This window comes from Sebastes umbrosus, chromosome 14, assembly GCF_015220745.1.
Source record: "Sebastes umbrosus isolate fSebUmb1 chromosome 14, fSebUmb1.pri, whole genome shotgun sequence".
NCBI lineage: Eukaryota > Metazoa > Chordata > Actinopteri > Perciformes > Sebastidae > Sebastes > Sebastes umbrosus.
This window is the reverse complement of record NC_051282.1, coordinates 12,362,504-12,376,395: the sequence shown is the minus strand read 5'-3', so window position 1 is coordinate 12,376,395 and position 13,892 is coordinate 12,362,504. Positions and strand designations below refer to the sequence as shown.

The 13,892-nt window shown below is 40.9% G+C and overlaps 1 protein-coding gene and 1 long non-coding RNA gene across 2 annotated transcripts in view; one reads left to right on the top strand and one right to left on the bottom strand.

Annotated features, from left to right (window-relative positions):
- The window catches only part of ntn1b (netrin 1b), a 59,228-nt gene that overhangs the window by 3,705 nt on the left and 41,631 nt on the right, over nt 1-13,892 (top strand). The gene's annotated exons all lie outside the window — the stretch shown is intronic.
- LOC119502294 overlaps nt 3,824-13,892 on the bottom strand; it is an 85,716-nt gene continuing 75,647 nt past the window's right edge. Inside the window, exons 4-5 of the long non-coding RNA XR_005210039.1 lie at nt 6,023-6,116; nt 3,824-5,668 (exon numbers count right to left, since the gene is read on the bottom strand). This is a non-coding gene — a long non-coding RNA (uncharacterized LOC119502294). The remainder of the gene's footprint in view (nt 5,669-6,022; nt 6,117-13,892) is intronic.

Below are 13,892 nucleotides of genomic sequence, written 5' to 3'. Positions count from 1 at the left end.
CATCCTCCATATTCCTTATTTTGTGAGTTCCCTTTTCCATAACTTTTACTTCTTGAATTAAAGTGGAATCACTTTAGCTCTATATAATCGGTTTTGGATTCATTATGTTATAAGATAAGATGAACCTTTATTAATCCCCGGAGGGAAATTCAGGTGTCAAAGCGGCAACATCAGCAAACAGAGTGAAACACAGGAGAGGTAAAGGTAAACAAAAATTATAAAGACAATAATAGAGATATAAAAGATACAGAGTGAATGGGTGAACATAGTGTGTGCAGTCCGTCAGTAAATAAATGTAGCATGTGCAATAAATAAATGTAATATGTGCATATGTGCAGTCTATAAAGTGGTATTTAGGATGTATAGTGTAAAGTAAGTGTAAAGTGCACCAGTGGTTAGAGTCCAAGATGGTTGCAGATAGTGCGTGTTTAAAGGTAGATAGTGCATGTTTAAGTTCTTAAAGTCCTCATAGTTCTCATATGGGGGTCAGCCTTGGTTGTGGAGCTTGATGGCTACCAGCATGAAGGACTGACCCAGGTGCTTTGTGTTGTGCCGAGGGGGGATGAGTCTGTGGCTGAAGGTCCTCCTCATCTTGACTAGCTCATCATTTTTTATTCGATTAATGTAAAAGTTGCTGTTAAAAATAAGCGTAATCATTGTGTCCTGCCCTTTACGCACAACAATTACGCACCAGCCTGATATTTATTCATTAATGTGAATTATATATTTGCTTTTTTTTTTTTTTTTTTTTTTACTAGGAATGAAAAACATACACAACTGTCGTCTAAAAAACATATTTTGTTTCTACAGAAATGTTTGCACTAAAGGCACAGATTAATAGGTGGAGATCTGACCTTAAATTAGGGTCTAATTAATTTGATTGTGGCTAAATAAATTCTGGAGAGAGAAGAAGGCCTCGAGCTGAAATTCCACGAGCTGAACGGTAAAAGAACCGTCCTGATTATTAAAATCAAAAGACGGTTTAAATCAATTAAATATTTAAACTTAATTAAATTAATTTAATTTACTTATTTTGAAAACCAACCTGTCTCTTTGCATGTATTATTACAACTTTTAATATGCCAAAACAAAACAAGCACAGAAACAAGTGACATTCACATAAAATACATTTTTCAAATGTATATAGATTCAATATAATTTAGGCATAAATAAACTGCAAATTGTTAAAATAAATGGTTAAATTCAGTGACTCTATTTTGAGTCTTATTAACTGCCTTATTGTTCAAACAAAGATTAGAGCCATATTTCCTTTATGGCAAAATAAAATAAGCACATTTAAGTGTTGTTTTCCAAGTACCAGAAGCTATGTTTTGTTCAGAAGCCTAACAAATGTGTGCACTTTGTTGACCCCTGATTTTTATCAACATCCAGAAGAAAAGAAAGGACCGGAAGTCATTTCAACAAACACAGTGCGCCTGTCCGAATGCGTAATTGCGCTTTGACCCTCGTTTCCGACTGTAGTAGCGCCTTTAATAGGAAGGAAACATTGCAGCTGCGGAGATAGACTGCAGGGGCGTGTTGTGTTTCCATAAGCAGGTGCTATTACAGATTGGATGGGCGATTAAGGCGGTTTTATTGACAATTTTGGCACGTAGAGTATAAACTGCCACTTTAGAGCCAGTAAACTATTCAGAGAGGAGGACAAAGCTCGAGGTAATTTGAAGCCTGATCTGAGTTTTTTTTTTTCTAGCAACACCGTGTGTATTTGCTGTGATGCTTATTTTCACCAGAGCAGGCCATGGGGGCTTATATCAACAGCTCAAGCCCCCCTGAGCTGAACCAAACCTGGAAAAGTAACAAGTTCTGACAGTGCCATGGTTTGCTTAACCAAATGGAACAAGTGAACAAGTTGTTCCCCTTGGCCTCCGCCTTTTGCCTCTGCAAAGCCAGCATCTCAGTGTATTTTACTAAAACAAAAGGTTGTCACTTGTGGCATCCATCTCGCTGTCAGTGGGAGGCCCCTCTTTCAGCATCTCGCTTTTTTGTGTGAGCGGTATCATCAGATAAAAACTGCAGAAAAGCCAGACTGAGCATGTCTTCCAAAGAGGAAATAATAAGGGTGGCCTGACACCTATAAGCATGAAAGAGAAAGAGCCAGGGCCAGGGGAGGGGTCGTTTCCATTGAGCAGTGGGTCCATATGGTCTGGCAGTGGGGATGCAGAGTGGTTGGTGCTAATGATCTGTCTGGATTTCTCCTACACGCTGTAGGACATTAGGAAATTGAGGGACAAGTGAGAAAGAGAGGTGTGGTTGTTGGAGAGTAGTTGGTTTCACTCACAGGCGGCAGGCATCAAGGAAGTAAGACTAAGTCAATTTCCCATGACTTTTCTCGCAGGGTTGTCAAGAGGCATTTATGTTGGCAGCAGCAGCTTTCACATTCCTATCAGCTGGACTTACATGACTTATAAATTTGTTCATGAAATTTGTTCAGGGCCGGGGCCAGAGGGGGGGACCAGGGGTGACACGGGCCTCCCCACAGAATCTGGTGCCTCACCCACCAGAGGCAAGAAGGTGATCGGTAGTAGGAATGTTAGTATCACGGATGGATGGAGCCCTTGGACCAGAACCTCTGTATTATAAGTGACTGTTGACATTTCCTGTTGGAAAGTCAATAAAATGAATACAAAGAGGCACAAAATGACTACAAAGTGATGAAAATGACTATAAAGAGATGCAAAATGGCTAATAAGGGATGCAAAATGACCACAAAAAGACACACAAGGGCTACAAAGACATGCAAAATCACCACAAAGAGACACAAAATGACTACATAGAGATGCAAAATGACTACTAAGAGATGCAAAATGTCAACAAAGGGACGCAAACTCACTACAAAGAGACATAAAATGACATAAAGAGACGCGAAACGACAACAGAGATGCAAAATGACCACAAAATATCGGAAACCAACTACAAACGACTATAAAGAGACAAAACAACAACACAGTGATGCCAACCAGCTATAAAGAGATGCAAATGACTACAAAGAGATGCAAAATTACTATTAAGGGTTGCAAAACTACCACAAAAAGACACATAAGGACTACACAGAGCTGCAAAATGACTACAAAAAGATGCAAACCTACTACAAAGAGACGCAAAATCACCACAAAGAGACACAAAACAACTAAACAGAGATATAAAAATGACCGCAAAGTGAAGCAAACCTACTACCAAGAGATGCAAAATAACCACAAAGAGACACAAAACGACTACATAGAGAAACAAAATGAAGTAAATTGACCAAAAAGAGATCAAAGTGATGCAAAATGACAAAAAGGAGACACAAAATGATTACACAGAGATGCAAAATCACCACAGTGAAGCACGCAAACCAACTACACAGAGATGCAAAATGACCACAAAGAGACACAAAACAACTACACAGAGATGTAAAATGACATAAAAGAAGATGCAAAATGTCCACAAAGTGACGCAAACTGACTATAAAGAGACATAAAATGACAACAGAAATGCAAAACGACCGCAAAACGAGCACAGAATGAGTACAGAATGAGCACAATGTGATGGAAACTGACTAAAAACGACAACTCAGAGATGGCAATCGACTACAAAGAGGTTCAAAATAGGTGGGGGGCCGTTTACATGTCTGTGTCCAGGGGCCTATAGCTGTATTTGGACTGGATATGATTTCATATTTGTTATTTATTTGGCATTCCTTTATTAATGTAATGTAACTATTAATAATGTGAAGTCTATTATTGCAAGGAACCAGGGATTCTTAATACATTATTACTAATTTTACAAAAGTTTCTAAACCCTCCCCTGCTTAAAACTTGCAAACAAAACTCTTTACACTTGTTTAATAAATTAATGCGCGATAATGTTTGACCACGAACCACAAGCATTTATGTAAAGGAATGAAAAAGGCTGAGAAACACACAGACATATGGTGACGCGTCAGGCTCTCCTGTCCCGGGCAGCTGCTTCATATTCTCTCCGTGTTCAGCGTAGCACTGACCCCTGACAGTCAGGCCCCCGCTCTTCTCCGGCCTGACTGATGGGCTGTGAAGGGAACTGTGGGAAACTCGTACTTGCCAAGTGGGTTTTGAGGCAAGTTGAAAATGGTAGCCTTGGTCACTCATACGTGTAATTTTGCACATTTGTTCAATTTCAACTTTGTTTTTGCTGTCACCGTGCCATGCGATGTTCTGTTTTACGATGGTTGAGAATCAGCTGGAGGTTTAATCCGTCTTGTTTCCTTACACTTTTGATGTGCTTTCTGAGTAAACTTTCACCTTGTGTGTCTGCATGTCTGTTCTTACGGTTGGCAGGCGCTTATCAGGCTTTAGATGTATTTGATATGAAAGAGAGAGACTTGTAATTTCATCTTGTGTGGATAGAGATCTGTGAATCTTTGATCACAAAGTCAGTTACTATCTGTGGAGAGCATTTTGTTTTGAGCTCTGTTTAAAGTATTTATTTTATTAAACCTACACAGAAATCTTTGTGAGGAAGCGCTGACATGTTTGCCACCCACGAGGTAGCTGAATTAGGATATGATTGTATCAATTGCTTACTTGCCGACTGGCTCTGCGCCCAGTCTGTGCAGCACGTACTGGTAATACGCTCTCCAACAGCTCTAAAAATAGAGAATATAAATGCATGCTCACAATTTTTTTTTTTAAAGAACCAGCAGGTTTGATTATAAATCTGGTGAAATAGATTGGAGAGCACAAATGCAAGGAGCGTTTGTATGTTAAATTCATTTACCTTTATGTTGTGTAATGAACCTAACCCAGTAGTTCCCAAGCCCCACAGCCCTGTCTGATGAACTCAAGTACCCCTATTGTCATGTTCCAAATATGTTCATTCAAATTGTAAAATTATTTTAAATTGGATGTTTAACAAGTGGAAGTGGATATTGTTACACTTCCAAACAATTGAACTGTCAATGTTAAGGGTGGTTTCATCAAGTTCGCAGTTGTGCCACTACCTCTTGGATTGGTAAAAGCTGGACATTTTACCCATATTCAACCATTTATCAATTAGGCTACTTTTAGCTAACTATTTCAACCATTTATCTGTTACTTTTAGCTAACGGTTTAGACTAATCTGCTCACTTGCTAACTATAGTTTTCACAGACTCTCAATCATGGTCTTCAGGTGTTACAATATGTAGATATATATTTTAAATCAAATTTTTTTAAACCAGTTGAGCTACTCAACAATCTTCCCCCTGGTTGGGAATCACTGGTCTAGACACATCAAATCGGTCAAGAGTGCTTTGAGAAAACAGCATTTTAGTCTTTGAACGACAACCCACTAGAGAGGGGAAACACTGGTCGAGACAGGAGGAAACCAGACTCTTACAGTACAAGGACACCACATTTACCAAGGTCTGTTTTACAGAACCACTCCACATCTAACATCATATTCCCTGTTTAGTTTACATTTGAGCCACGGTGATTTTAATGACAAGATGCTTAGGAGTGCAGGCTGACAGCGTCTCTGTGCTCTGACCGGTCATTGTTGTCCATGTGGCTGCCTGGGACCATTGACACTGTTTCTGCTGACGGTGAATGTGCCACCGCCGCCTCCCCTGGGTTGCCAGGTTGGGCCAGGCCAGGCCTGCTCACCATCTGGGTCTCATTTCATCTCCATGTGACGGGAGAGAGAAGAATTTCTGTAAAGCATGATGTCATAGATATTCTTCTGTCTCACTCGTCCTCTGGTATTTTGGTTTCCTTCATTCTTCTGTTACTCCCCCCAACCCCGTCCTTCTCTGGCCCATCATTGTGTGCCAACGCCAGGGGACAGTCAGCCATTTCCATTTAATTTGTAAGCTGAGACATATTTGAGGGTTTTGATTTTTCACAAGAAGTGAGTCAACAATAGCTAGAGGACACGGCTATTTCTGTGGTTGTTTTTGTTTTGTTGACTTCTGTTTTGATGGGTTTCATGTTTAAATACATTAGCTTAACATATTGCACACTAGAATAATGAAAGCAGGCTGCTTTTGCAAAGTTGAGACACTTACTGTCAAGGAGTTCAACCCTCTGTCATACTGAGGTACCCAAGAGCAAGGCATCGAGTCCTCATCAACTCCTCAGGCTCTGACCTTTGACCTCGCTCTGGTAGGCAAAGAGAAATGTATCTTTAGGGGGTGAATTTAATAAGCATGACAAACACAAATTCACTGAGTAAACATTTTAAGAGGACTTTGGAAGAAAATAATCATGTCTGAAAATGACATTTTAGTGAATGACAAATATATGTGATGGTAAGCATCTTGCTCTTGTTGTGGTTTGTTTGTTTGGATCCTCATTAGTGATTACAGTCATTTCCCTGGGGTCCATAACAACCGTAACAACATTACAACCTTCAGATGTGCTGTGCAAATAGTTTGAATAAGACCAAGACCTGAACACAACACTACAAATTGTATGTCATCCAGACTAGATGGAAATAGTAGTTGAATAAGAAGAAAATTAGATATTAGGTGGAAATACATGCACAAAATCTGGAGTGGTTAACAGGAAACAGGTGTGTTGCAGGTTAGAAGATATTCAGGAACTTTTTGGCGTTACCGCAGTCCCATCAGGAGCAGAGTGCCAGTTAGATGGACGGACGAGTCTCAGTCATCTAGAACATGTCAAAGCTTGAGTACAGCTCTGGGGCACTGGGGAGGAAAATTCACATGGTTTGACCGATGGGAGCTCAGAGAAAGTAATTGCAGGTGGTGGTGACCCTGAGGCAAACATATATTAAACCAATCACTTTCAATCAGTAAAAATTTAAAATATAAAGCACACTCACATGAGCTTGTCTTATGAACGTGAAGAGAGTATCTAAAGATAACAGTGCAACTAAAACTGTCAGGGCTCATGTGACAGCAACAGCAAACTGGATGGACTCTGTGGAAACTGTGACAGGGAACACTGTTAATCGCAAGGATTTGAGGAAAACGTTGTTGTTACTAAACAATTCTGCAAATCAGTCACAGTCTGTGTGTGTGACATGTTAGCATAGAGCTGGCAGTCCTGTGTATATGGCCACAAGCGCCCCATTGCGTACGCTATAGACACTTTTTTCTTACAATAAAAATCAGGAATGAGAATACAAAAGATCCTGCCTCTCTTCAGCAAAAATAAAAAAATACGTAATCCTCCCCTTTTTCTGACACTCCCTCCATCCTAATAATTTTCATTCAGTCCCTTAGGAAATAGCGTTTTGTGATGGCTCTGCCAAAACTGCTTCCTTGTTTTGTATTTGCCACTCTTTGCTTTCGTAGGCCTCTTCTTTTTCAGTTTTCAATTACCAGAACCTTAACAGAGTGTTGGGTGCCTGGATGGAGGGAAATCAATCTACAGCATGTTTTTGAAAAGGGTCAACAATGAATAAAATTATACGCAAATTTGCAGTAAATGGGGTAGAACATGCATCCCCTGCATTCCTTTAAAATGTACTTCACAGACCCTGGTCTTAGTGACATACTCAGTACACAGCCATCTTAAAAAAATGACAACTCGACAGGACAGGGATTCAGTATGTTGTTTAATACTTCAACATACACTCACCGGCCACTTTATTAGGTACAAGGTGTACCTAATAAAGTGACCGGTGCTAGTACCGGGTGATCTTCTGCTGCTGTAGCCCATCTGCTTCAAGGTTCGACGTGTTGTGCGTTCAGAGATGGTATTCTGCATACCTTGGTTGTAACGAGTGGTTATTTGAGTTACTGTTGCCTTTCTATCATCTCGAACCACTCTGCCCATTCTCCTCTGACCTCTGACATCAACAAGGCATTTCCGTCCACACAACTACCACTCACTGTATATTTTCTCTTTTTCGGACCATTCTCTGTAAACCCTAGAGATGGTTGTGCGTGAAAATCCCAGTAGATCAGCAGTTTTTGAAATACTCAGACCAGCCCGTCTGGCACCAACAACCATGCCACGTTCAAAGTCACTTAAATCCCCTTTCTTCCCCATTCTGATGCTCGGTTTGAACTTCAGCAAGTCGTCTTCACCACGTCTAGATGCCTAAATGCATTGAGTTGCTGCCATGTGATTGGCTGATTAGCTATTTGTGTTAACAAGCAATTGAACAGGTGTGCCTAATAAAGTGGCCGGTGAGTGTAGAAGATGTCACAGGGATTCTTGTATACAGATCGTCCAGAAGCCGTGTTCATTACTCTGTTACGATTACAAACGGAGAACAATACAGTACTTCTAAAATTGGCCTTTTACTCTGTCGCCTCCAGTCTTTCTTGCAACATAAGCCTATGTGAGTTTGGGAAGAGGTTTCTCTATATACAACCAGACCATAAAACAAAGAGATGTATTTGGGGGTTCGAAAAAAAAAATCTATGCTCTGCTACAATCCAGTGTCCTCTGGGTAAAGGCTGCATGTTTTGAGGATTTTGTTTTGTTGAGCTCATAATTCAAGACAGACATGATGGTTTGAGCCAGAAAGGTTTCACTCAGGCTTTTAAGAGCATACTGCAAAATCTTGTTCTGCTATGTTGTGGACGGCGGTTTGGAGAGGTGACTCAATGTTTTTAGAGGAGTAAGTTAGCTTTGATTTAATGTTCGTATCCTTCACGCATGGGATGTTGGATCTCATGGCACGAAACGTTGACCTGTATGGAACATTATGCAGAATACAGTAGGTTTATTATTGTGTTTGATTTGATTGAAAGGTGGTAACTATCAGATGGCTTGAGACACACATACTTTATGACACATTGTGTGTGCTGATGCCCTTATTGTGTCATCATTATTCATGCAGCGAACAGAAGCGTTGATGCATGTGTCATTACTGGGGATGTAGACGAATGCATTATTCAGATATGAACAGATACCAACAGGACCTGTTCTAGTAGCCAAAGCAGCATGACTTTCCATGATACAGATTTGCCAAAATGTTAACAAAGAGGCTATTGCTATTGAGGTGTAGATACTTTTGTTGTGCAGCGCAGGATAAAGTTTGACTGATGTTGCACAGGTGTCATCTTTACCTCCTCAGCTATTTAAGTTTGTCCCTTTGCATGACTTGACTGCAGATGGTAAACTGACAAGCTGAAGTTAGGGACTGTCCAATAAGTGCATGCAAATTGGCCAAGAAAGCTTTTCAGATAAAAAGATAAATAAAAATGAATAAAAAACACCTCAAACCAACTTTATTTTCATATGGACCACTTCCCGATGAATGCACATGGCATTTTATTATTATTATTATTATTATTATTATTATTATTATCAATAATAATAATAATAATAATAATAATGACCCTATGAGTTATAATTTTTCTAAGTTACTTAAGTTACTTTATTATTATTTGTAAATAGGGCTGTCAAAATGAACGCAATAATAACGCAAATTAGTTTTAACGCCACTAATTTCTTTAACGCAACTTGCAATTTTTAAGATTGTAGAATGAAACTATAAAACCTAGAGAATCCATTGGTACCAACCATGTTGTAGCAGCTTGTCTTGAAGGAGGTTAAATAATGCTCCAGACTTACACTAAATGTTGTTGAGAAAAAACTGTCACGGCCATTTTCAAAGGTGTCCCTTGACCTCTGACATAATGATAGGTGAATGAAAATGGGTTCTATGGGTACCAACGAGTCTCCCCTTTACAGACATGTCCACTTTATGATAATCACATGCAGTTTGGGGCAAGTCATAGTCAAGTCAGCACACTGACACACTGACAGCTGTTGTTGTCTGTTGGGCTGCAGTTTGCCACGTTATGATTTGTGCATATGTTTATGCTAAATGCAGTACCTGACATTGTTTTGTGTTGTTAATTGATTTCCAATAATAAATACACACATTTGCATAAAGCAAGTACATTTGCCAACTCCCATGTTGATAAGAGTATTAAATACTTGACAAATCTCCCTTTAAGGTACATTTTGAACAGATAAAAAATGTGCAATTAATCGTGATTAATTATGGACGACCATGCGATTAATCACAATTAAATATTTTAATTAATTGACAGCCCTATAAAAAACACTTCAAACCAACTTACTTTTCATATGGACCTCTTCCAAATGAATGCACATAGCATTTTTTTGAAAATGATTAAATATGACCATATGAGCTATAATGGCCGCTTTTTTAATTATTAATTGTAAAAAGCTTTATCCTTTTTAATTGTAGAAACTTCAGACCAAATTTACATTCATTGCTCCTTTCATTCTATACACATCCTCCAGATTAAAATACAATCAATGCACTTCTGACTTTGATTTTCCCACTGTTAAAACCATCCATTATTCATTTCCACCAGGGCCATTAACTGCTTTTTTAAAGATCATTTTGTGGCATTCTATCAGGCGTTTCTGACAGTTAGTGTGAGAGCCAGGAAATGTGTGAGAGAGAGAGAGAGAGAGGAATCACTTTTTAATTTTTAGGGAATGGGGTTCAAATACAAGTTATGTTTGAGATTTTTATTCGATTAATTTTGGTGCCTGGTTCAAATGTTATTTTATATTTTTGTGAAAAGGAAACACGCAGCATATGAAGCAATCCAGACAATTTATACCTCTGGTATAAATCTGAAAAATATAGGAAAACAGATGTTTTTGTGACATTAATGCGTTACACCTCTAGTCATTATTGATGCATTTGTTCATTGAGTGTTGTGGCCTAAAATGCAAAGCTATTTTTTGGGCTTCATCCCTGTTTGCGCGCACTTAAACACAACAGAAAACATTGCATGATGCAGTAAGTGGATCCTCAATGGCTTGGACAGTTCAAATTGTTTGTTCTTGGATGTTTATTTTAGTTTGTTCATGGGGCGCCGTATTGTTCGCTGAGCCAAGATGGAATAGATGCACATGTTAAGAGCGTATGTGTGGATGCTCGACTCTTTGTGTCCACCGTCTGTCTGCACGGAGTTGACTGCTGGGGCTTCCAGGGTGGCATCAAGACCACCTAGTGCGTGCGCATCGAGCCCCTTTTGAGGCGCCGAAGCAGGGCAGGCTGGGAATGATTAATGGGCCAGCGGAGTGACACGCTCTGCAGCTCAGCTTCAGACCCCCAGCCAGATCCCCTGCTGCGCTGCCACCCGACACAGCCAGCTCAGTGACAGCGCCGTTTGTACGCCCACACACAACACGCTTCCTCAGTGTCACTTACCCCCTGTGCCATTTCCCCTTCTCCCCCCAAAAAGCATTAAGGGACTCTGCAGTGGAGGCATAAGCTCCTTTGGCTGGTACCATCCTCCCTGCTGTGCTGTCGACACAGGGGTCTTTTTACTGGAAGACAAAGATACTAACTGACAACTGGATTAATTATAGTTGAATAAAGTCTTGATCCTTATTAGAATGGCACTTACAGTAAGTCTGCAGGGCCTTTCCTACAATTTTAGGGACTTTTTTTTTTTTTTTTTAAAAAGGTGCTCTATTCGGTATCCAGAGCATTAATATAGCAGAAAACAACTATTTGCTATGTTATATAGAGGAGTAATGTCTACCTGAGCAGATAACGAAGTCACTCTCTCTCTGTGTGTGTTGTAATCTGAGCTTCTCTGTCCTTTGTTGACCTTTTAGTGCATGTTAGTGCATGTGAGCGTGCCCCACTGGCTAGCTCACGGCCGCCGCTTTGCACTGCTCTCGTACAGCAGTTACAGCTGATAGCGCCCACCCTCCGGTTCCCCCCCAGTTAAACACCATATTGCCAAGAAGTGAAAGTCAATTGTTCGTTCCATTGCAACGTCAGCGCCCAGCAGCAGAACTACGCTTCCGCCATTTTGGACTGAAAGCGACTCCCGGATGCCAGTAAAACATCTGCCTACAAAGTGGCGTAAAAAAGTAAAACGAAAGTATTTCTCTTCTATATTATACATGTAATGAGTGTTTTCAGTTAAAAATGGCGGCAGCAACTGTTGTAAAACAAAACACCGGTTTCGTCTCTTTGCTTCTATACTCTTTGAAAACACTGTTAGCTCAGTAAGCACTGTTGCCGTTGTTTCCACTGTTAGCACTGTTAGCAGCTAGCCGCCGGCTCAGCCTTCACCATGTCGAGAGCTGTGCGGAGGCAATAAGAATGCTTCCAATCTCGCATTTTGCATCTTTAATTAACAGTGTGTAGCATTTAGGGGGAACTGTTGACTGGGATATAATATTAATAAGTATGTTTTCTTTAGTGTATAATCACCTGAAAATAAGAATTGTGTTTTCGTTAGCTTAGAATGAGCTGTTTATATCTACATAGGGAGCGGGTCCTCTTCACGGAGCTGGCCGCCATGTTTCTGCAGTAGCCCAGAACAGACAAACTACATGCTTAGAGAAGCTTCAGTTAGTTGCAATCTGCAACCTCACCACTAGATGCCGCCAGATCCTACACACTACACCTTTAATAGTTTGGAGCCATATATGTTTACTCAAAAAAAATTACAGTCACATTAAATGTGACTGCTGCTTAAAGGAGCAGTGTGTAGGATCTGGCGGTATCTAGCAGTGAGGTTGCAAATTGCAGACAACTGAAGCCTCTCCCGTGCGCCAAGCGTGTAGAGGAACTACGGTGGCCGATGCAAAAAGGCGAATGGCCCTATCTAGAGCCAGTTGTTGTAAGAGTAGTGTAGGTCATTTGGAGCAGAGGTGGGAAGTTAGTGGGGAAGCAAGAGAGAGAGAGAGCAGCGGCGACAGCAGCGATAAACATTAAAGACTCCGGCCCAAGCAGGAAAAGTTAACAGAGTTTGGTTTGTCCGTTCTGGGCTACTGTAGAAACATGGCGGACTCTGTGGAGAGGACCCGCTCCCTATATGTAGATATAAATGGCTCATTCTGAGGTAATGAAAACACAACAATTTTTATAATCAGGTGATTATACATATATAGAAAACATACATATTAATATTATATTCCATTTCTGCCAATAGATCCTCCCTAAATGTTGCACACTGGTCCTTTAATACTCCACCAAGCATCAGGAATGTCTGCTGCTAATTACCCCGCTCCTCTTTTCATTAACAGCCACTTATCTCCAGAACACTTTAAAACAAACACAGTGCAGACATAATAAGCCCGCCTCGAGGAGGAAATGGAGTTGTTGGTTCCCGTTTCATATTTATTTTTCCATATAACGTCTGCGTGAGCCTGTCTAAGACTCTCTATTGCTCTGTAATGGATGTCTACATCCTCCTGTGCTCTGCCTCCATCTCTCTCACATACCCCAGTGACCAATTCTTCTCCAAGAGAGAGAATGAAGAACCACTTATTGGATTTGAGGGGATATCCAGCAGGATGGATAGAGGGGAGGAGAACACAGTGGCTACCAGACACCGGTCCCTACACGACTATAAATATTGCAGGGTTCCACATCTGCTCAAAAGGAGGGAAGACCTGGAGATTCATCAATCGCAATCCTCCCTCTTGCACACTGTGTGTTTGTGATTGAGGCAGATCTGTTGGTCAGACAGGGAGCACAGGCAGAGGATTAAGCCGCCTTCCAGTCTTCCGTAACTCTTCCAGCCTGAGCAGGCATGTAGCAGACCGCCTGTTCCCACCCTCTGCTCATCTTTCGTCCAGGTCACCACAGCTACTGTGGAGCAGATGGCTCAGACACAGTAGAATGTCACTTCCTTCCTCTCGCGATTTCGGCCGAGCCCCGAGGCGTACATACATCAGACTGTTTCCTCCCTTTCTCTGCTCGCAGGGAAACCTGGGAGTGTGATGTAAACTCCGCTCATAGCCTGCATACATGTGTGTGTGTATGTGTGCCATATGGTTTGTTTACACAGATAGCGAGTGAGAATTTCTCATGATAGGGAGTCAGAGATAACACGCTGTATCTGGTTCCCACTTGGACAGACAGCTGGGGGAAAGAATGACCTCAGACTGAGCAGTGAGCCCATGTTAGATTACACTGGGATGTGCAACAACCCTGGA